This window comes from Aquarana catesbeiana, linkage group LG09, assembly GCF_042186555.1.
Source record: "Aquarana catesbeiana isolate 2022-GZ linkage group LG09, ASM4218655v1, whole genome shotgun sequence".
Taxonomy (NCBI): domain Eukaryota; kingdom Metazoa; phylum Chordata; class Amphibia; order Anura; family Ranidae; genus Aquarana; species Aquarana catesbeiana.
The window spans coordinates 221,812,303-221,837,491 of NC_133332.1; the positions used below are offsets into that span (position 1 = coordinate 221,812,303).

Here is a 25,189-nt window from a genome sequence, read left to right on the forward strand (position 1 = left end):
CTGGCCGGGCTGACTCTCTGACTTCCAGCGACTCTCAGTTCCGATTCTCACCAGATCCGTTCGTATACAGGCACCCTGGGAAAGAAAAAGGCTTTCGGTGCACCGCGAGGTCCCACCATATCTCCGGGTAGGCTCCGGTCCTCCACAGTGCCTGCGGTCTCCACCACCACCCCTGCCGCCTCTGCTGCCTCTGCTGCTGCTGCTCTTGGCTCTGTTAAGCCTGCTGCTGTTGTTGTGCCTGCTGCCGCCGCCGCGATATTACCTCCGAGGCTTCCCATACCAAACATGTCAGTTAGCACGCAGACCCTCCCTGATCCGTCTCCACCTGTAGCCTCTCACGCGGCCTCCCATGCTGAGCTGCTGGCAGCAATTAAAGCTGGAAATGAAAAGGTGATGGTTAAAATAGACCATTTGGCTTCAGATATCAGCTTAATTCGGCATGATATGGACAAATTTAGATCCCGCTTCGTAGAGGCTGAGAGTCGGATCTCACAACTGGAGGACGTTACCAGTGCAGACTCCAGGAACCTTCGCGCTTTGCAGCTGCAGGTAAAAGCCCTACAAGATAAGTCGATAGACACAGAAAATCGCATGAGGAGAAACAATCTAAGGATCGTAGGCCTACCGGAAAAAACAGAAGGTAATAAACCAGCTGAGTTTGTGGAATCCTTTCTTATATCATTGTTGGACTTACCTGCTATGCCCCCTACATTCGTGGTAGAGAGGGCGCATAGGATTCCACCAACCCCTCCAGCCCCTGGTAATCCTCCCAGGCCTCTTTTATTGAGACTTTTGAATTTCAGAGACAGAGATAAGATATTAGCTGCAGCTAGAGATAAACAAGAACTGCGGTTTAATAATGCAAAAATCATGTTGTTTCCTGATTACTCCCCTGAAGTCCAGCAGCGACGCCGGGCCTTTACAGAGGTCAGAAGACGCCTAAGGGATAAAGGTCTTAAATTTAGCTTATTATATCCCAGCAAGCTTCGAGTTGCAGACGGGGACCAAACATTCTTTTTCACCAATCCGGAGGCCGCTATATCCTGGTTAGATGGCCGTGGGTGACGCATGTGTTTTTTTTTTTGTACCATCCTTACTACTATAGTCTACTATAGTCTACTATAGTCCATTATAGTGCACCCTTATAGTGTCTAAAATTTTCTTGCTATTCTGTGGTCTCCTAATGAATGCTTAGATAAATGTACTTTATTTGGAGTTGGAATGCTCAGCCCTTTGGACTTGGACTTGGACTTGGACTATATCTCTTACACTAAGAGCCAAGAGTTAGAAAATTAGAACCCAACCCCACCTCAATTACTCTCTGTTGCTTCCTTTTTTGTCTCCTTTTTTCTCTTCTTTTTTTTTTTTTTTTTTTCCTTCCCCCTCCTGCCCTTTTCTCCCCATCCCGTCCCCTTTTTTTTTTTTTTTTTTTTTTGGATAGGTATTGGATAGGTTTTTCCTTTTTTCCTTTTTTTATATATTTGTTCGGCCATAGGGTGCCTGAACAAATAGTAGTAGTAGTACGATATCCCCTTTTAGGGGTATATCTGCAATATAGTTGCAATACAGTTGCAGCTTGCGTGTGTGTTCTTTTTTTTTTTTTTTTTTTTTTTTTTTTTTTGGGAGAAAACTAATCCCAACTCTCCTCCTCCTTTTTTTGTTTTTTGAGAGGAGATGGGACTTAGTCGGATAAGCACTTCGTGCTTGGGTATATATATTTTTTTGTTGTTTTATGTTGGTCTTTGTCATGGTTTGTATAAGCTTGTTTCAAAAATTGCCTTAAAAATTAACATTGCTGGTACATGGTATATTGTAAAAATCTTGCTGCTTGTGAGTTACCCCAAATTGTGTTCCCCTAGTCATTTTACTTGGCCATGGCTTCCTAAACCTATATGGCCACTTCCTTAGCTGAAACCTTTTCGGTCCTTTCATGGAATGTGAGAGGTCTTAATTCTAAATTTAAACGGGCACTGTTGATGAGATATCTAAAAACCCACTCTCCACATTTTATTCTCCTACAGGAAACCCACCTCACAGGCAGCAAGGTTTTAACTCTAAAAAAACCCTGGATTCAGAGGGCCATCCATGCGACTTACTCCTCTTATGCTAGAGGGGTCTCAATCCTAATACACAAGAAATTCCCCTGTGTTATTGAGGACGTGTGCACGGACCCCCAGGGCAAGTTTGCAATGGTGGTGTTTTCACACTGGTCTCAGCGATATATAATCATAAATGTTTATATTCCTCCACCTTTTACACATGATTTATTATATAAGGTTTTGGAAAAAGCAGCTCCTTTTTATCCAGCGAAATTGCTGGTGATGGGGGATTTCAACTCTACTATCTCCCCAGATTTGGACAGACCAGTCCCATCAAAAAACTATAGCTCTGAACTATCTATATGGGCACAGGCAATGGGGCTACAGGAGATATGGAGATGGAAACACCCGGCTATTAGGGCATACTCATGCTTTTCGGCCTCACATAGGACTGCCTCACGGATTGACCTAGCCTTCTCTAATTCAATCCTGTTGACGGATGTAATAGGGGCTAAATACCTACCCAGTGGGTTGTCCGATCATAGCCCACTGGTAATCGAGCTTCGCTCGCCTGCACGCCGAGATGCGGCCCTGTGGAGGCTGGGGGCACAGTGGATTTCCCACCCTGAGGTGGCTGACACTATCCCACCCAGACTAGTTGAGTTTTGGGAACTTAATGAAGGCTCCTCGACCCCACAGACGGTCTGGGACACCTTCAAGGCCTATACAAGAGGGCAATATATTTCTATTATCGCTAGTGTCAAGAAACAGCAGGGCCGGGAAACTTACAGGTTACAACAGATGGTAGAGGATCAAACATTAATCTATAGTACAGATCCTACAGCAGCTCATTTTGACGCATTAAATGCCGCCCGCAGTTCACTAAATTTACATTTAACGGAAGTTACAAGATTGGATATGCATAAAGGTAGACAGCGACTATTTGAACAGGGGGACAAGAATGGTCGTTTCCTGGCCATGTTGGCACAGCATGAATATCCATCCACAGTGGTTTCAGGCCTGCGGTCTTCAACTGGGGATAAGGTGACCTCTCAGGTAGAAATCTTACAAATGTTTAAAGCCTTTTACCAAACTCTTTATACCTCTGCTCTTCCCCCCGACTTCCAGCCAGAGATGTTGCAAAACCTTTTAGATCCACTAGCACTTGGCTGGCTGTCGAATGAGGAACGAGAATCGTTGGTACGCCCTATTTCGGCCTTAGAGGTTTTAAAAATTATACGGTCCTTCCCTTTGGGCAAGGCGCCAGGGCCGGATGGTCTTCCTATAGAATTTTATAGGGCACATGCAGCATTTTTGGCACCCATCCTGGCCCAATTATACACCCTCTGCCTATCCAAGGGTGATCTGCCCCTTTCAATGCACCAGGCCTATCTTACTTTGATCCATAAGGACCTTAAGGACCCAGAGCTATGTGCCTCATATAGGCCAATAGCCCTATTGAATAATGACCTGAAAATCTTAACCAAACTGCTGGCTACCCGTCTATATCCATTATTACCTTCGGTTATTGACTCTGATCAAACAGGATTTATGCCTAAAAGGTCAACCGACGTTAATCTTAGGAGACTCTTTACCAATATTCATGCCCAACACAATAACTCCGGTACCAGAGCTATTGCCCTACTAGATATAGAAAAGGCATTCGACACTGTGGAGTGGCCCTTTTTGTGGGAGACTCTACGTCGAATGGGTTTTCCACTACGGTTTATATCATGGTTGCAGGTGATCTATAGGTGTCCCATCTCATCGATTCGTTTGGGCTCCAGACTCTCAACTCCATTTCAACTGTTTCGGGGAACTAGACAGGGCTGCCCTCTTTCTCCGGCTCTATTTGCTCTAGCTATAGAGCCAGTTGCAGAGGCTCTCCGTACATCGCCTCATATTAAGGGGCTTAGGATAGGCATGCTGGAGGAGAGAGTAGCCCTGTATGCTGACGACATGGTTTTATTTTTGGGGGACGCGGGTCCATCACTTCAGGGTGCTCTGTCACTCCTCAACACTTTCTCCATGGTAACGGGCCTCCGGGTAAACTGGCCAAAATCTACTCTATTTCCAATAGATCAAGCAGCCAAATTGACATCCTCTCCAGATAGCCCATTAAAGTGGGTTGACTCCTTTAAATATCTTGGGGTTTGTGTCTCTGCACAAGCCTCAGATTTTCTTAAATTAAACTTGGATCCGGTAGTGGGGGATATGAAAGCTAAACTCAAGGCATGGAATAATCTCCCCCTATCGGTATGGGGAAGGGTCAACTTGCTTAAAATGAAGGTCATCCCCAAATTCATATATTTATTCCGCCATTCCCCGCAGTGGATTCCTAAATCCTTCTTTACTAAACTAAACCAACGCTTTTCAGAGTTTCTCTGGGGCTCCTTACCACCGAGATATAAGTTAACTACATTAATGAGGCCACTATCGCAGGGTGGTATGGCCTTTCCAGATTGCTATAAGTACTTTTTGGCGACACAGCTGGTGACAGTGGTCTGGTGGCTAAATCCTGATAAAACCAATGTGGCCTCCGCTTTGGAGGCCACTGTGGCAGGCTCCTGGGAATCTCTTCAATACCTAATTTACAGAGGCCCATGTGCCCCACACTTATTAACTCCGTCTATGCTTACTACTTTACGGGCCTGGAAAATGGGCTTGGCTATTGAAAAACACAGCCAGATGGGAATTTCCCCTAATACACCCCTATGGCTAAACCCCAATTTACCACATTTTTACAAATCTATTGACCCCCAGATATGGACTAGATATGGTATAAAATTAATCTCACAAGTGGTGTCTTGCACCTCACTGCTTTCTTTTTGTCAGCTTTCCTCCCAGTATAATCTTCCGCAGCACTATCAGTTCCGTTATCTTCAACTTTCGCATGCTTTCGAAGCCCAATTCCCACGTTCGTCCTGTATATTAATACAGTCTAAACTGGAGACTACTCTTAGATCCGGTTGTACAAAAAAACCTATATCTCACATATATCAGCATTTAATCTATGAGTCCTTGCCTCCGTTGGACGGCCTTTTGTCCCGTTGGCAGCGTGACATTCCAGCTTTGAGTGGCGAAGATTGGGATGGTGTTTGGGACTTCCCTTTTAGTTCGCTAGTCTCTATACGTGACAAGTTAGTCCAATTTAAAATAGTCCACCGGGCGTATTTCACTCCCCACAGACTTCATTTGATAAATCCTGCCCACTCCCCTAAGTGTTGGAGATGTAGCTACACCCCCGGAGATTTTTCCCATATCTTTTGGCATTGTCCAAAGATACAACAATTCTGGGGGGAGGTACTAGGCCTAATCAATAAAATTGCATCCACTAATCTACCACTGTCTATGGAGATTTGTATGTTGGGCCTTATAAAAAAATTCGTTCCTGCTGTAGCTAAACGCACGATGATTGGCTTGCTTCTATTTTACGCTAGGAAAACCATAACATTTCAATGGAAGAAGCCCTATCCCCCCACAAATGTCCAGTGGAAACGTTTGGTTAACGATAATCTTCCACTATATAAAGATACCTATCTTAATAGAGGCTGCCAATTGAAATTTAATAAGGTTTGGAGTGGGTGGCTGGAGGAAATGAACATTGCTTACTAATGTTGGACTAGCTTCAGTTACGATACCAAGAATCGACGATTAAATGTAATTCCTAGTTAATAGGTATAGGCCTTTATGGGCAGTGGGGGGGCGGCCCAAAAATTCCAAAAATCCCCTTTTCACTTACATGTTAAAATTGTATTGCATGGATGTATTCCTCTCTTTTTCTTTCCCTTTCATTTTTTTTTTTTTTTTTTTTTTATGATGTACTTGCGATATTACCTGTACAAGCTAGACAACCAATTTGTATATGTCTTTATGTCTTTGTGTCTTATAAGGAAAATTTGAATAAAAATAAATTTAAAAAAAAAAGAAATCTCCCACTGTGGCTGCTCCGGTACAACCTGTGTTACAGGCCTTCCCTGCTGCTGCTCCAGTCTCTGTGCAGGCACCCGCCTCGAGTATTACCTCTATAAGAGGTATGCCTAGTTCCGCTCCGCTTCCCCATTGATTTGGGGGCAATCCAGTCCAATGCAGGGGGTTTCTCAACCAGGTTGAGATATACTTTGAGATACTGCCCCAGGTGTTTCCCACGGACAGAAGCAAAGTAGGTTTCGTGATATCTTTGCTTTCTGAGAGAGCCTTGGCCTGGGCAAACCCTCTATGGGAGAGGCAAAAACCTGTTGTCTTGAGTTACCCTGAGTTTGTGACTTCTTTTCTGCACGCTCCGCTTCTGCTACAAAGTGCCTCATGTCCATCAAGCAGAGTATGAGAACTGTTGCCGATTATGCCACTGAATTCCGTACTCTGGCAGCAGGGGTTGCTTGGAACAATGAGGCCCTCGTGGTTGCTTATTCTCATGGTCTTTCGGATACCATCAAGGATGAGATAGCAGCCCGAGATACACCCACTGAGCTGGAGAGGTTGATCACGTTTGCCATCCTCATGGACTCCAGACTCAGAGAAAGACTCTGGAGCGTTTGCGGAAGCCTCCTGTACATTTGTCTCCGAACTTTGCAGTCCCACCCTTGCCTCCCTCACCTCCCATGCGTCCTGGTACCGAGTCGGTCTGTGAAGATGAACCCATGCACTTGGGCTTCACGTGTCTCTCTGCGGATGAGAGAACCCTTAGGAGGAAGGATAGATTGTGGCCAGTCAAGTCTCTTTTTGAAGTCTTGTCCTACCCATCCAGAGAACGCCCAAACCTTGAGGTCCTGTCACCCTTTCTTGGGCTGGGTCGTCCGTCAAGATACAAGCTCTAATCGACTCTGGGGCTGCAGGCTCTGGGGCTGTTCAACGATGCTGCCTTTGTATTGAAGCACTCGATTCTGCTGCAGCTGTGTGACACTCCACTTGCCATTGAGGCTCTTGACAGAAGACCTCTACAGCCTGCCCATGTGACTCATGAGACTGTTCACCATTAGATAATCCAATTCCAAGTTATTTCCTCACCTAAGTTTCCGCTGGTTATTGGTTATCCTTGGTTACAGAAGCACAACCCCTCTTTTGATTGGCTCCGTGCTGAGGTTCTCTCCTGGTTGCCACAATGCATTAAGACATGCTTCCAAAAGGTAGCCAGGGTCCTGTGCACCTCTTCACTCTCCTCCCTGCCGGAGGAATACCGCGATTTTAGCGATGTCTTTGACAAAGGTCAAGCCAGTAGTTTGCCTCCACACCGGTCGTATGATTGCACAATTGACCTTCAACCTAGTGCCATACCCCCTCATGGCCAGGTTTACCCTTTGTGGATCTTGGAGTATAAGGTCATGGAGGAGTATGTTGCAGACGCACTTTCTGGAGGTTTCATCTGCAAATCCTCGTCTCCTGCTGGTGCTGGTTTCTTCTTTGTGAAGAAGAAGAGTGGTGAACTGAGACCTTGTATTGATTATAGGGGTCTCAATCGTTTCATGATTAAGAATGCCTATCCGATTCCGTTGATTTCGGAGTTATTCGCCTCAAGGGAGCAACGGTTTTCATGAAGCTTGATTTGAGAGGGGCATACAATCTTGTGAGGATTAAGGAGAGCACCCAGTGGAAAACTGCATTTAATACCAGAACAGGCCATTATGAGTCCTCCGAGATTTGTTGCAGTTATGTGTGGAGGTTTATCTCAACGGTATCCTCATGATTTCCAAGTCCCTGGAGAGCCACCACACAGATGTCTGTCGTATGCTTCAGAAACTAAGAGAGAACAATCTCTATTTTAAATTGGAGAAGTGCAAATTCCATCGTGAACAGGTTAAATTCCTGGGTTATGTAATTTCCACTGCTGGTTTTTCGATGGACCCAGAGAAACTTTCAGAAGTCCTATAGTGGCCCCGACCGGTGGGTTTACGTCCTCTGCAGCGTTTTCTTGGCTTTGCCAACTATTATCGGAAGTTTATTCGGAAATTCTCGTCTCTGGTCAAGCCCCTGACTGATATGACCAGAAAGGATGGTAACCCACAGAGTTGGTCTCCGGAGTCCATTAAGGCCTTTGAGAGTCTCAAGGCTGCCTTTGTTTCTGCTCCTGTGTTGGCACATCCTGATCCTACGTTACCTTTTATCCTTGAGGTTGATACTTCTGAGACTGAAGTTGGCACCCTTCTGTCTCAACGTCCTACCTCTCAGAGTGCTATGCATCCTTGTGGCTACTTTTCCAAGAAATTGCCACCTGCGGAGTGCAATTACGAGATTGGTGAGAGAGAGCTGTTAGCGATCATTTTAGCCCTGAAAGAATGGAGACATCTCCTCGAAGGTACCACTGTGCCGGTTCACATTCTTATGACCATAAGAATCTCACATTCTTGTCTGAGGCTAAACGCCTCTCTCCCAAAAGGGCGCGATTGGCTCTTTTCTTGTCTAGTTTCAATTACATTGTCTCATTCTTACCATTCATACTAAGAATATAAGGGCTGATGCTTTGTCACAACAATTTTGCTCGACTTCCAAGATGGAGTCGGTTCCGGTTCCTGTGATTCCTCCTGATCGTATTCTGGCTACGGTTTGCACCAGTCTCACTTCTCCTTTGGGTGACAAAATTCTTGCTGCTCAGGTCGATGCTCCTCCTGAGAAACCTTGTGACCACTGATTTGCCCCAGAGAGTATCTGTACTGCTGTGCTCCAGACTTACGATTCTCCCAATGCTGCTGGCCACCCTGGGAAGAATCAAAACTTTTGGGCCATTTCCCGATATTTCTGGTGGCCTATTCTACATACTGACGTAACCGCCTTCGTAGCTGCCTGTTCCGTGTGTGCTCAGAGTAAGACTCCACAACACCTTCCAGTGGGCCTCCTACAACCCATACCCAATGGAGAGAGGCCCTGGACTCACCTGTCTATGGATTTCATTGTGGAGTTACCCAACTCCCAGGGCAACACAGTTATGCTTATGGTGGTTGACCAGTTCTCGAAAATATCCCATTGTATTCCACTTAGGAAGCTGCCCACTTCTAAGGAACTGGCTTCCATTTTTGCTCCGGAGATCTTTCGCTTACATGGGCTACCCAAGGTGCTTGTCTCGGACAGGGGTAGTCAGTTTGTGTCCCGGTTCTGGCGAGCCTTTTGTGCACAGTTTGGAATTCAGCTTGCTTTCTCCTCTGCGTACCACCCGCAGTCTAATGGGGCCGCAGAACGAGCCAATCAGTCCTTGGAGCAATTCTACTTTGCTATATTTCTGACCATCATAACAACTGGTCAGACCTCTTACTGTGGGCGAAGTTTGCTCACAATAGTGCCTTGAATTCTGCTTCCCGATTGTCCCCGTTTATGGCGAACTATGTTTTCCAACCTCCCATGTTTGTTCCGCAGAGTATTCCTGCGTTAGAGGAGCATCTCCGTGGTCTGCGTTTCACTTGGGCACAAGTCCAGGAGGCTTTGCGACATGCTAATGATAGGTACAGACTCCATGCTGACCACAGACGCCTGCCTGCACCTTTCTACCAGGTTGGGGACAGAGTCTGGCTGTCATCTCACAATCTCCAACTGTGTTCCCTCTCTGAAGTTCGCACGTCGGTTTATTGGGCCTTTCAGTATTCTTTGCAGGGTTAACCCAGTGACTTACGCATTAGACCTTCCTTCTAATATGCGTATTTCGAATGTATTTCATGTCGCCTTATTAAAACCTTTGGTCTGCAACTGCTTTACCCACCTTGGTGCCTCGTCCTCACCCTGTACAGGTTGAGAACCATGAGGAGTATGAAGTACAGTCCATTGTTGACTCCCGTAGATTCCATGGGCGCATACAGTACCTGGTGCATTGGAAAGGGTACGGTCCAGAGGAACGCTCTTGGGTCTCATCCTTGGACTTATATGCCCCTGTCCTCCTCTGTGATTTCCATAGATGTTTTCCCTTCAAGCCTGGTGGTCCTCCGAGGTGGAGGGGTCATTGAGGAGGGGGTACTGTCAGGGCTGGGCTCAGCCCTTCCTTCTCAAAGCTGGCTGCTCAGCTGTTGGCTAATTGCCAGCTCCTACCTCTCCACAGTGACTCACCTGTTGATGATATCCTGCTCATCAGTCCTGCCTACTTAAGCCGTCCAGTCCAGATGATCTCTGCCTTCACCTTGGTCACATCTCTAGATACGCTCTCCTGTGTTCCTGTTAAAGACTTGCTTGGCTGACATTCCTTCTGGATCCAGATCCTGCTTGCTGTTCTACTATCATCTCTGGCTCCCTGACATTTTGTCTGACTATCTGTTCCGCTTCCTGAACTCTGGCTATGTTTTGACTAAGTTTATTCTGTTTACCTTTTTTTATTTTTATTAAACAAGTGTGATTTAACTGTACTTCTGTCTCAGTCTGATTCATGGTTTCTGACACCATTCCATTGTATCTCTGGCTGTGTGTTTAGGGTCATTGTCCTGCTGGAAGGTGAACCTCTGCCCCAGTCTCAAGTCTTTTGCAGACTCTAACAGGTTTTCTTCTAAGATTGCTCTGTATTTAGCTCCATCCATCTTCCCATCAACTCTGAACAGCTTCTCTGTCCCTGCTGAAGAAAAGCATCCCTACAACATGATGCTGCCACCACCATGTTTCACGGTGGGGATGGTGTTTTCAAGGTGATGTGCAGTATTCGTTTCCCGCCACACATAGCCTTTTGTTTTTAGCCCAAAAAGTTCAATTTTGGTCTCATCTGACCAGAGCACCTTCTTCCACATGTTTGCTGTGTCCCCCACATGGCTTCTCGCAAACTCCAAATGGGACTTCTTATGGTTTTCTTCTTGTTTTTCTTACATAAAGGCCAGATTTGTGAATCTGGATGAGTGCACGACTAATAGTTGTCCTGGGGACAGATTCTCCCACCTGAGCTGTGGATCTCTGCAGCTCCTCCAGTTACTATGGGCCTCTTGGCTGCTTCTCTGATGAATGCTTTCCTTGCCTGGCCTGTCAGTTTAGGTGGACGGCCATGTCTTGGAGTTGCAGTTGTAGTTGCAGCAGTTGCAGTTGTGCCATACTCTTTCCATTTTTGGATGATGAATTGAACAGTGCTCCGTGAGATGTTCAAAGCTTGGGATATTTTTTTATAACCTAACCCTGCTTTAAACTTCTCCACAACTTTATCCATGACCTGCCTGGTGTGTTCCTTGGCCTTCATGATGCTGTTTTTTGTTTTTTTTCTAAGGTTCTTTTACAAACCTCTGAAGGCTTCACTGAAACAGTTGTACTTATACTGAGATTAAATTGCACACAGGTGGACTCTATTTACTAATTAGGTGACTTCTGAAGGCAATTGGTTCCACCCGATTTTAGTTAGGGGTATCAGAGTAAAGGGGGCTGAATACAAATGCACGCCACACTTTTCACATATTTATTTGTAAGAAATTTGGAAAACCATTTATCATTTTCCTTCCACTTCACAATTATGTGCAACTTTGTGTTGGTCTATCATATAAAATTCCAATAAAATACATTTATGTTTTTGGTTGCAACACGACAAAATTTGAATAATTTCAAGGGGGATGAATACTTTTTCAAGGCACTGTATGTGCACCTAACAGCACTATTTTTTGGGACAGTAGGCATCCAGGGACATAATGCCCCCGAATGCAGGCTTCTTGTGTTCCAGGCATTTGTCCCTGGGTGCAACCTAAACACAGGATCCTCATGCACTGGGGCTAAACACCCAGTGTGATGGGGCCTTAATGGGCTCCTCAGTTTGGAAAGATAGTTGGTACTACATAGTAATGTTTGAAAGTCAAGCATTAAACAATCAAGCAACATTTTTTAGTTTCAGAGTGGAGGTTAATACTCCCACCCTGGTCCCTGTATTAGTCTAAGCTGCAGACAAATACTTTCAACCTATCCCTGTATTGACCACAAGTCCTGCAGTGTAAATGTATACACAATCACTGCAGCACTGGAGTCACATACAGGGTTAGCTTGGTATTCATCTATACTGGAGAACTGAAAGCTGTTATAGGGAACACCAGGAGGGTTTTAAGTCTGCTAGAATAGGATGGGAGTATCAAACACTGCAGGACTAGGGCCTGATACAAGATAGGACACTTGTCTCTCCCTTTACCTTGAGGTTGGCTCTGGTGCTGCAGTGGTTATTAGTTTCACCTACCCCTGTACAGTTTTTTCATTGCTGTAGTCCCGAATGCAATACTCTGGTTCTATTCACTGTATTATAGATAAAGCACAGACGTCCTGGGTTTAATACCCTCATTCTATTTATGATATGCAGATCCAGTGCTGCATTCTTAAATGTAATACTTTCATCCTATTCATGATTTGTAGATCCAGTGCTACAGTGCTAGGAATAATACACTCATGCTATCCCCATCTCTCTGCAGTGCAGTGGTTAATAATTTGACCTTGATCCCTTTTATCTGGCTCCAGTGCTAGAGTGCAGAGGTTAATGCCGCGTACACACGACCGGACTTTACGGCATACTTGCTTCGGCGGACCGGAGTCCGTCGGACAATTCGATCGTGTGTGTGAGCTCCAGCGGACTTTTTTTCCCCAAAAGTTTGACGGACCTAGAAATGAAACATGTTTCAAATCTTTTCAACGGACTCGAGTCTGGTCGAAAAGTCCGCTCATCTGTATACTAGTTTGACGGATAAAACCCGACGCTAGGGCAGCTATTGGCTACTGGCTATGAACTTCCTTGTTTTAGTCCGGTCGTACGTCATCACGAATCCATCGGACTTTGGTTGATCGTGTGTAGGCAAGTCCGTTCATTCGGAAAGTCCGTCATAAAGTCCGTCGAAAAGTCTGCAGGACAAAGTCTGCCGTGTGTACGCGGCATTATACACATTGCCTGTTCCCTGCTGCATGGTTGCAGTGGTCCCTTTATCTGGCTCCAGTGCTGCAGTGCAGAGTTAATTCTCTCATCCTATTCCTGGCATCCGACTGCAGTGCAATGGTTAACCTACCCTGTCTGGCCCCTGTTATACATCTCTACAGTGGTCCCTTAATCTTGGATTAAATGTTTCAGTGCAATTGTTATTACATCCATGCTTTCCTTTCTTGCCTCTCTCTCTCAGTGCAGTGGTTAATAATTTCACTCTGTTCCCTGTAACTGGCTCCGGTGCAATGCTTAATACACACTGCCTGTCCCTGTTGCATGCCTACAGGCATCTCTTTATGTGACTCCAGTGCTGGTGTGCAATGCTTAATACACAGTACCTGTCCCCTATTTGCATGCCAGCAGTGTTCCCTTTTTCTGGCTCCAGTGCTGCAGTGCAGAGATTAACTCTGTCATCCTATTTCTTGTAACTGGCTGCAGTGAAATGGTTAATGCACAGTACCTGTCCCCTATTGCATCTCTGCATTGGTCCCTTTATGTGGCTCCAGTGCTGCAGTGCAATACAAAACACTAATGCTATCCCTTTTTGCTTCTCTCTGCAGTGCAGTGGTTAATCATTTCACCTTGTAAGTGTCTGCAGTGAAATTGTTAATTATCTCTGCTTGGCCCCTGTTTCATGCATGCTGGGGTCCCTTTATTTGGCTGCAGTGCAATAGTTAATACACTCATGCTCTCCCCTTTCGCTTCTCACTGCAGTGCAGTGCTTAATCATTCCATCCTGTAGTGCAATGGTTAATCCCCTGTGCCCCTTTCTGTGGCTCCAGTGGTGCGGTGTAGGGGTTAATGCCCCCAGTAGCACTTTGAACCCCCCCTCCCAGGCTCCAGTGTTGCAGCCTCTTCCAGGTCCCTCCTCCTGCAGAGCGATTAAGAGATGAGAAGGGAGTGAGTGAGACTGAAGAGAAGGGAGGGGAAGGGATGGGAGGGAGGAGGGAATTCTCCTAATCCCAGCTCTGAGATGAAGGAGAGCAGCCCCGGGGTGACTCCAGCATCTCTGCCACTCCGCTGGACCGGAGATCACCACTCACCTGGACTGCAGGTAGGGCTGGCAGGGACTGGCAGAGGGTACAAGGCAGGGAACACAGTCTGGGATGCTGAGGCTGACATCAGGACCAGGGACACCGACACAGGAACTGATGGTGCAGAATGAAGCAGGGCAGGCTACTGATGGAGTCTGGCTATCCAAGTGGAGTCCTTTCTAGGGACTCATTCAGGGTACACAGGAACTGTTGGATCAGACCTGATATAAAGTGCTGTATTGATTGGGAAGGCTGCATATTGTTAGGGACTGTTTCATATGGATGGATTGCTGAGAGTTTACAGGGCAAGCAGAATGTTAGAAGTTAGCAAGGACTGCTGGCAGTACAGGGCAACCGGGGGCTAGTGGAGGTGGGCAAGCTGCCACTGTTAATGGGGGACAGATGGGGGATGACAGCTGGAAGATGATGGGGGGGAATGTGCAACAGTGTCGCAGGGAGTGTTGTCAGTGCGGGATGATTCGCAGCGTGTGTGTACAGCAAAGCATGCAATGCTACAGTTCACATCGTGATGTTGTAGTCCTAGTCCCTGTCTGTGCAATGTGATGTCCATCTGCTGATGATGGGTCCGACTCCGGTATGCTGTGCAGCATGATACTAGATATGAATGATGGCAGATGCCAGGAATCATAGGTGAGCCTAGTAGTAGAGAGTGAGCAAAAGTGTGCAAGTGTGTCTGCATCACATCCATCTGTCACACACTGTGCATGCTCTGTCTGCTTTTATAATGAGTGTGATGGAGGTCATGTTTAGTATAGGCAAGGTGTAATTCATGTAGATGTAAGCATACCATACTGGATTTCTATAATCGATATATAAATATATATATAAAGAGAGAGAGAGATACACATGCAATATATCTAGATAGATAGATAGATAGATAGATAGATAGATAGATAGATAGATAGATAGATAGATAGATAGATGTATATAATGTATATATATAGATTTACTGTAGAAATACACATTTTGTACAGACACACACATATATACAGAAATTAGTTTACTAATATTGTAAAATTAGCTATTCAGATAATGCAACAAAACAGATGCTGCAACAACTAACAATAAATAATACCATCAATAATTGCCTATAATAATATAAACTTATTTAAATTGTATCCACACATAGACAACTCACAGAAACAGTCACATCAGTCTAGGAAGCATACACATCATTGTCCCCAAATCACACCATCTTCAGTCATTTGTGTTTACTATGGAAGGAATACCCAGGGAATCCCACACCAGTCTAGGGAGAACATACAAACCCCATGCAGATACTACCTGAGACCCCAAGGCCACACAAAGGTATCAAGTCCTACTGTTACCCATACCCAATATTCCTCTACGTAGATGCAAAAAAGTACAGGGAGAAACCATAGAAATAGCCAGCGTGTTTTGGATTTTTAAGGGAAATTAGAGCCCTAAAGAGCTTATACAGCCTCCAAAGATAGAGTGTTGTAAGCAGGTTTAGACCCTAATGCAGCAAAGCAGCAATGCTAATCATTAACAGGTATACTAAGCCTAGTACACAGACCCTAATGCCCCATACACACGGTCGGACATTGATCGGACATTCCGACAACAAAATCCTAGGATTTTTTCTGACGGATGTTGGCTCAAACTTGTCTTGCATACACACGGTCACACAAAGCTGTCGGAAAATCCGATCGTTCTGAACGCGGTGACGTAAAACACGTACGTCGGGACTATAAACGGGGGAGTAGCCAATAGCTTTTGTCACTTTATTTATTCTGAGCATGCGTGGCACTTTGTGCGTCGGATTTGTGTACACACGATCAGGAAATTCCGACAACGGATTTTGTTGTCGGAAAATTTTATAGCCTGCTCTCAAACTTTGTGTGTCGGAAAATCCGATGGAAAAAGTGCGATCGGAATTTCTGACAACACGCTCCGATTGCACATTTTCCGTCGGAAAATCTGACCGTGTGTACGGGCATTACAGTGTGTGGACCAGCCAGTACATGGGCTATCATCAATTCACTGGGATGAGGCTTTGTGAATCTATGAAAATGTGTTTATGTAAAGTTCAGACATCTGTGCTTGATTGCAGTGAATTTTCTGCAAATCTCTAATTTGTGTAGCTCACTTGCTTATCAGCTTCTTCCTTGTAATGACCCATGTGGTTGGGCTGCTTTAAAATTAAGTGACCAGAACACAAGGACATTAAGTATACAGTGCATTAATTTTTCACTTGGACCAACTTTTTAGAAAGCTCTGTGGGAGTGACCTTCTCTACATAGAAAAGGGAACACTCACCTGCCAATTCACAAAGAAGGTCTTCATGGATTCTAAAAGCACCTGCTTGCATTTAGGCATGGTAAGAAGTCTTACTGCTTGTAATTCTTGGGGAGGCACCTGCTGACCCACTTACCATTTGCCCAGTTAAGGGCCGTCTTAATGTCTATACAGCCTGGGGCATTGTGCAACAGCCCAAAAAGCCCACAAATGTATTCTTGCCTTCTGAGATTTCAGCTTGTGATTCCTAATGTCCCTATGTTATTTATCTAATCCAGTGGTCTCCAAACTGTGGCCCCTGGGGCCAGATGCGGCCCTTTGCTTACCTTTATCCGGCCCTTGGGGCACCATTCCTCCAACTTATACCTATTATTGGGCACTATTGCTCCTACTGACAACATTGATGGGGCACTATTCCTCCCACTACAACCAGTAATAGGGCATTTTCTACTTCCACGGGCCACAGTCTGGCCCCCCTAAATCCTGAAAGACAGTAAACTGACCCACTGTTTAGAAAGTTTGGAGACCCCTGATCTAATCAATCCTAGTAGTGCAGTTGTGTCTTTTTTGATCCAAAGCCCAGGCTTTACTTTGAGGTCTTGACCTCTCTGCAAGTCAAGATTAAGCCCCACCCCTCCCCTTTCTAAGCCCTGCTGCCTATCCATCACCCTTCAAATGGTAGAATTTAATTTGGCACAAAGAGCTCTGATATTTAACAGTTGAAAGATGGGGTGGGGCTTAGCAAAAAGAGGGGGTGGGACTTAAAGGCCAACTATTCCAAAAATTATTGTTATTCTTTATCTGTATGTGGTTAATACCTGGAATGATAGTATTCAGTGAATTAATTCACTTTTTAAAAAAATGCCATTATTTATATTTTCTCCACATTTACATGCATACCAAGCTGTCCAGCAAAAATGCCAGGTAAAGGGTTTACACAAATTATACCACTTTCAGGGCAGTGTTAATTTTGTAGATTAAAATATTTTCGTCATAGTCGACTAAAATCTCCAGTACATTTTAGTTGACTAAAATCGAATGGGTTTACTTACATTGTAATGCATTATTTAAGTATTTCTCTAGAATTTCCAAACTCATTATATACTCCTGGAGTAAAAATCTAATAACATATTATTATTTATGCTATTAAGGTTTGAACATGCACTACAGACACAGTTTTAGCCGTTGTGATATTGAACGTCTTTATAAATAAAACCAAGTTTCACAAACAAACAAAAATTTGCTTTTTGACAAACAGAAGTGCAACTTTAAAATATAATAATAAAAAAAAAAAACTGTAAACTCTATTGGCTGTAATGCTTGACTGCAAGTCGGGATGGGGGAGTAAATGGGAGTGAGGGAGTGCACAGGGCAGGGTACATTATACTTTGGGGATGGGGAGGTGAGCTGCAAGTGGGGATGGGGAAGTAAATGGGAGTGAGGGAGTGCACAGGGCAATTTAGAATACGACTAAAACTAAAATGGCATTTTAGGCAAAAGACTATGACTAAAACTAAATCAAAGTTTGATGTCCAAATTAACTGTGTTTCAGGGTGGTGCCTCCAGCTGTCACCTTTTTACCTATGGTAAACCCTCGTTCCAAAAACTGCTTGCTTCAGTTCTATCTAAAACTAAAGGTCCACAGGGTAACAATACAATAATTTAATTGCAGAACAAACAGTGTTGTCACCTTCTGGAGGAAGTTATAACTGGATCTACTGGCAGCATCAAAACTCAGGAAAACTATGTTACAAGGAGGCACGGATAAACAATAATTGCTGTTTAGTTATTATTAACAGACTGTGATATATAAAGAAAATTACATATATGTATTTTTTTTCTTTGACCATAGCTTTAATTTAATTTTAACAGAGTGAATAATTTGAAAACTATGGCCACTTTTAAACTGAGGCAATTTACAGGCGTTTTTGCGCTAATAATAGGGACTGAAAAGCGCCTGTAAACTGCCTCTTCTGCAACCCCAGTGTGAAAGCCCGAGAGCTTTCAAACTGGGCGGTGCGCTTGCAGCACAGGAAAAAAAGTCCTGCAAGCAGCATCTTTGGGGTGGTTTATACAGCAGTGAATACAGCGCTCCCAAAACGCCCCTGCCATTGAAATCAATTGCCAGCGCTGCCGAAGCACCTGCAAAGTACTTCGGCAGCAGTGCTTTGCGGCGCTTTTAATCCTTTTTCGCCCGCTAGCGGCGAGTTAAAAGCATCTCGCTAGCGGCTAAAAAGCACCACTAAAACATCAATAAAGCGCCGCTAAAACTAGCGGCGATTTACTGCCAACGCGCCAGCGCCTCAGTATGAAAGCGGCTTCAATACTTGCATTCAAGAACCAGCCCAGTTCATGTTAATGTAAATCTGTAACTGTTACCAGCGGCTCTTTTGTATACATAATGTAACTTTTTGCATGTTTGTTTGTTTTTGGATTCCCTTTTATAAACCTCCTAATATAAACTAACATAGCTTGTTAGTAAAATACACTTAATTTGCAGACAGATTGTATTAAAACAAAATTGGCCATTGTCTCTTAATCACTGGCATTTATGTTTGGGGAAATAACTTTTTTCTCCTTGAATTCATTTAGGTTTGAAGAGCTGTTTGTAGTATTTCTCGGTAATTAAAAACGTAATTTTTATAAACGGTGCTTATCGACTATTCAGCGCCATTAGCGTGGATAATCAAGGATCCATTGTGCTTAGAGCTGAGCTGTATATGAATGGATGGATAGATCACTGTCAGATTAAGGCTGCTTTGTGCTCTCCTATGTAATCAAACTCTTCAGTAATCAAACTCCTTGGGAAGCCACTTCTAAATCGCTAATAATATATAACCAACAAAACAAATCAGCACCTTCTCTCTGACTGTATTACAATGAATATCATGCTTTTACATTCTGATTGGATGCTGGGAAAATCCTAACCCCTGCTTTGAGCCTCTACAGCTGACCATGCATGTTAAAATCTGATCCTTAAAGGAGAACTTCACTTATGGTGAGGTTGTCCTCAAATAAGCTCCCCAGTCCCTACAGGAGGTCTGGGCTTATACTTACCATTGGCCTCGATCCAGCAATTTTACCACCAACACGGACCTATCCAGATCTGTTTCATTCTACACATGCCCCATTTATTTCTATAGGTAGCCATGCTCATGGCAGCTTCCAGAGATTGCTCAGAGATTGCTTATTTTCCCCTATATTATAGTTTTGGTAATTTTAAAGGCAAAAGGTAAAGAATTATCTATTTGGATTTTAGTATGCTTGGCCAACTTAAAGTGACCCTGTCACCATCCCTTCCCTCTACAGTTCTCTTGCTGAATGTAACGAGAGGTGACTAGAAGAAGGAAGGAAAATAAGGGAAAACATATCACTGTCAGAAAATGTTGAGGGTTGGTACTTCCCTCTTCTACCCTGCTGCCCTGGGCACTTGCCCACAAGGCTTTGCATGTATTAGGAGTAACCATATAGCCCTGTCATTAGTATGCAGACATTTATTTTATATGATGACGAATGACAAATTTCACATGAAGTGGGTTCTTTGTTTTTGACAAGAGTAGTAAGGGTTAGATTAGGCTTTCCTTTCCTTTTGTGTCCTAGTGATAGAGATTCCAGGGGCAGCCAGGAGACAAGGAGAAATCCCTCCAATGAGTACACATGCAAGGACATTAACACTTTTTTCTGTAGAGAATTAAATCACTGTCAGGTTGTCATTGCAACTGCATCTCTGTTGGAGACACGGTGTGGGTATGGGGACATAGACAGCAAAAAAATAAATAAAAAGACCTTTGTTTTAAAGTGGTTGTAAAGTCTTAACGTTTTTCACCTTAATGCATTCCATGTATTAAGGTAAAAAACCTTCTGTGCTGCAGCTCCCTCCCAGACCCCCCCTTTTCTTACCTGAACCTGATCCGATCCAGCAATGTGCAATGAGCGCAGCAGCTCCGGCCGCTGTCGCACTCCTCATTGGACAGATTGATAGCAGCAGGTGCAAATGGTTCCTGCTGCTGTCAATCAAAAGCTGTTCTGCTGCTGTCTGTGTCAAATGACGCAGCAGCGGAACTCAGGAGAGAGCCTGCGCAGGTGCCCCCATGGAAAGCGGGTTTCTGTGAGGCTTGGAGCGCTGGTGGGGGACCCTAGAAGAAGAGGATTGGGGCTGCTCTGTGCAAAAGCATTGCACAGAGCAGGTAAGTATTTTTTTTTTAATTGAGGGTTGGCAACCCCTTCAACACCCCACCCCACCAAATGTATGCAAACTCTAACAATAAATGTCTCTTATTTGCGTTATTATGTAAAAGTGTTTTGCTAAAAGTGCAAAGAATTCCTGTTGTTCGTGTTAAGCCGGCCATAGGCTGTGAAATTTCTTTCCTGCAACCACAGACAGTGTTCACAGGGGAATCCCTCTTGTCGAGCCATTGTGTTCTCCCGGCGGGAGGGGGGGGGGGGGGACACAGTGATTATTGCTAGAGGCTATAACATCCGGCAGGCTGGTTATACCCAAGTTGATTGATTGATCAACTTGGGTACATTTGGCCTGCTCGATCAATCAACTTGGGTACATTCAGCCTGCTTGATCAATCATCTTGGGTACATTCAGCCTGCTTGATCGATCAACTTGGGTACATTCAGCCTGTCCATACATGGTTTGAATCAGCAGAAAACCAGCCGACATTCAAACCATCTATGGCCGGCTTTGGAAATCACATTAGCTGTAACGTGTCCTTTACACACTTCCCATGTTATCTCATGGACAGTAATTAGCCCTCCTAATCCTTGTCTTGGGACTACAGAATGATTGGCTATTACTATTTGGAGATGGGAAGGTAGGTGGATTGAGTAGTTTGGCGGAAGAAAACTGGGAGAACTGACAACATCCACAAGATGCTGTGTGCTATCAGCCTAAAACCGGACTTAGTAGCTGAGTGCATTTTTGGCACACTACCTTGTATTTTTCTGTACTTACAGAGTCTTTAAATGGATAAAGCAGGGCAAGGTGTGCATGTATTGCAGAGATGTACTGCATATGTATTTTTTATTTCTTTTCTATTTTGCCCTGACACTGGCTTTGATTGACAGCAGTGGGAGCTAATGGCTCCCGGAGCCCCAGCAAAGCCAGCGAGACCCGGAAGTGAGGGTAGGGAAGAGCTGCAGACGTGCATGGCACTGGATCGAATGAGGGCTCAGGTAAGTAAAAGGTTGGGGGAGGGATGCTGACACCTAAACATTTTTTACCTTAATGGAAGGAATCTATTAAGGTAAAAATATTTAGGCTTCACAACCACTTGGAAATAAGGCAAGGCCACAATGTTATTGAACTTTGCAAAAGTAACAATTTTCCAAATGTACCAGACAACATTGCCAGTTACAGTTATACTGTGTGCACCCATAAAACTCACATTCAGTCTAAGAGGCCTGTCCTTGCCATCAGTGCCAGACAGGCATTAGACTGACTCTAGAATTTAACATGAGGGCATAGCTCATAAAGCAACTTCAGATGCTGGCGAGGTCAAAACCACCAGTAAAGCTGTGACAAAACATGACAACGGGCAGGAGGGTGGGCAACTCTTGTGACAGCTGAATCTCCTCAGAACAGTTGGACGTACCCTAGTGTAGCCTTTTCCTAGAGTTCAGGCTCCACCCAGTCACCTCAGGTCTTTGTAGCCAATCCTTAGGGAGCTACTTAACATCCCTTTTAGTTTCACACCACAGTGATGCCATGCTTCCAGCAGTCAAGGCTCCCTTTCCCTAAAGGAGGTTCAAGGGGCCTTCATGAGTAAGACCCCAAGCAGCTGCATTTTACCCTTTAGGTGGGTGGTTGGGGAGCACTAAAACTACGGCTCAACTGCCTGTTTTAACACCCCCCCGCTGTCCGTATGAAAGAGGCCTAAATGTGCAATGGTGAAACTCCACTTTGTGACCATGCGAAGGCTGTGTTTATCCACACAGGGATGCGCAGGTGTCCTGTGCATTTGCATTCAGACAGTTCCATTCATGTCAACTGGGATGCAGCAGCTGCACGGACACAGCCAATGTTCTTAATTTGACAATGTGCTGGTGCGTGTCCCCGAGCAAACACTGTCTACATTTGGGGACATGCATTTGCACGCATACGACTGTCCAATTGGGAGCATCTGCTGTATCTGTGCGATTGAGTATACGATTGAGTACGATCGAGTACGCCAGTGTGAACAAGGCCTTAATTACAAAAATCAAATAATATGATGTATATATATATATATATATATATATATATATATACACACACACATCAGCGTACCAAGACATTTTGGACAATTTCATGCTCCCAACTTTGTGGGAACAGTTTGGGGATGGCCCCTTCCTGTTCCAACATGACTGCATACCAGTGCACTAAACAAGGTCCCTAAGTCTTTATATGTCTATGGATGAGCGAGTTTGGGGTGGAGGAACTTCACTGGCCTGCACAGAGTCCTGATTACTGTATATATATCTGTAGAGTAGCTTCCTTTGTTTTTTGCAGGGCAGCACTGGAGGAGGAAGGGGGACATCACCAATCAGTACTGCACTGCTTTATGGCATGCTGTGCTGTCTCATGCTGTGAGCATGCCTACAGAAGGAAAGAGCCCAGGGATTACCTCCTCAGTGCCTTGCCACTCTTTCACTGTCCAATTAGCAAGTGGAGGCTGGGTTCCTGACCAAGCTGTATTGCTAAACTCCTGCAGGACCGTTTTTAAGGCAGGGCAAAAGGGCAGCTGCCTCGGGCCCCATCATTGTAGTGGGGCCCAAAGCAGCTGCCTCATACTTGCCAACTATCCCAGTTTGAATTCCCTTATCCCTTGAAGTTTTAGTCTCGTGCTGTGTCCCGAGATCTCAGTGTAAACTTCTGCTGCTGCTGCTGCCCAGCTCTGCCCTTTTGCCATGTACAGATGACTCACCCACAGACTCTGTGTTTACATGTAAATAACCTGCATTGATAAATAGTAAATAGTGGCGGCATTAATATGTAAATAGTTGTGGATCACGGCATTGATATTTAAATAGAGGCGGCATTCATATGTATATCATGTCCCCCTGAGGTCACATCCACCATCACTTCTGCTGAATGCTGCCCACTGGGGAGGTAAAGGAGCATGCTTGAAAGTCCTGCCTACAATTGTGGTCATTAAGCCTAACATCATGTTCTGCAAAAGTAAGCAAATTGGAGGTGGAACCCTTCTTCAAAATAACATGGTGCCACAGCTCCCTGAATTTTGGTGCATGTGAATATGCAGGCAGCCAGTGAGGAGATGATGTGCTGTAACCTTTAGCAACCAATCAGTGAGCAGTAATGCTGTGCACTAACCTCTTCCAACCAATTAGTGAGCAGTAATAATGTGCAGTAACCTCTAACAACCAATTAGTGAGTGGTATATATGTTCAGTAACCTTTAGCATTCAATCAGTGAGCAGTATTGATGTACAGTAATCTCTAGCAACCAGTCAACAAGCAGAAGTCATGTGCTGTAGCCTCTAGAAAATAACAGTGAGCCATAATGTGTGCTGTAACCTCTAGCAGCCAGTCATTGAGTGGTAATGACACACTGTAACCTATGGCAACCAATCGCAATCGTTGCCTGATCTGATTCAGTAAACTGATTTTGAGTCTAGCTGCTATTTATTGTATGTCTCAAAGCATGCGGAGAGGGAAATTGCATGGAAGAGGGGGCCCAAGAAAATGTTTGCCCCGGTTCTAGTCAATATTAAAGACGGTCCTGAACTCCTGTAGATACAAGCAAAGTCACTGACCTGACCTGCCTGGAGGAGCTGGGGGCTGGATTACAAGGCCAGCTGTACAGAATAATAGATACTCTAGCAAGTAAATCAATGCATTTGTATTTAGCTGTTTGCATGAGGTTTAGCTTTAAGCATATTTAATGACTTGCAGTACCGCAACCCCTGTATGTAAATGAGAAGGAGGGGTCAGATTCATTCAGGTCGATAAAGATAAATGACAGAGTGCTCCTGCATAGCATAATACTTTAATAAACTAGAGTAAATTATTTATTTTAAAGTGCAATTTAAAAAACAGCTGAATTAGCTGTATGATTAACTGTTTTCAAATTGCACTTTTAAATAAAATTTTGCAAGCATCATCCGCAGTCTACACCTCTGTCCCTGCAGCTTCGATGATCTATATCAACAGTGCGCTGATTGACAGGCTTGCTTATATAGCGTTTCCTTGAGAGCCTTTCCAGTGCATTGTACTTACAGAGGTAATAAAAATGCACTCTGGGGCTCATTTACCTAGCAGGAAGAAAAATAAGTATGCAGCAGTTTTTATTTTTTTGTAAACAAATTTGTTGGAAGGTCTCCTTCAGCGCAGCAATACTTATCTGCAACAGATCAGCAAAGCAGGCATCTGCCACAAATCAGATTTCATGTCTCATTTTCCCACTGCAAGCTGAAAAAGGAAACATTACATCTGATATTTCAGTGTTCATACATTATAATTTGACAGCATAACACAGGTGTATGAGCCACTTTTTCAGTCATCGTTGTTAGTAAGTTCCGTGACAAGCTGTCATGATTTTTTACAACTACCCAATAAAAAGCTACATTTTGTTTTTAATCAGAATTTCACAGAACCCTCATACCCTGATCTGGTAATTGGTTTACTTTGGTTTTGGATTCTGGCAGCTATGCCATGCTTTTTTATATGAATCAAAGGTTCTAATGTACAACTCCAATTCCAAAAAAGTTAGGATGCTGTTTAACCGTCTCGCGCCCGCCGGCCGTCAAATGACGGCCAGGCGGCGCAGCTCTCGTTCTGAGCAGGCGTCATTTGACGTCCTCCCAGAATGACCACTCTCGCGTGCCCCTGGGGGCGTGCATCGCGGCGATCAGTGGTGCGGTGTGTGTCAGTCAGGCACACCGCTACACCGATCTCAGTAAAGAGCCTCTGACGGAGGCTCTTTACCACGTGATCAGCCGTGTCCAATCACGGCTGATCATGATGTAAACAGGAAGAGACGTTGATCGGCTTTTCCTCAC

The 25,189-nt window shown here is 44.5% G+C and overlaps 1 protein-coding gene across 1 annotated transcript in view; it reads left to right on the forward strand.

Moving 5' to 3' along the window:
- Nucleotides 1-13,779: 13,779 nt before the first annotated feature.
- Nucleotides 13,780-25,189, forward strand: part of KCND1 (potassium voltage-gated channel subfamily D member 1) — a 158,193-nt gene continuing 146,783 nt past the window's right edge. The window contains exon 1 of the mRNA XM_073599791.1: nucleotides 13,780-13,921. The gene's annotated coding sequence lies outside the window, so the exon portion shown is untranslated. The remainder of the gene's footprint in view (nucleotides 13,922-25,189) is intronic.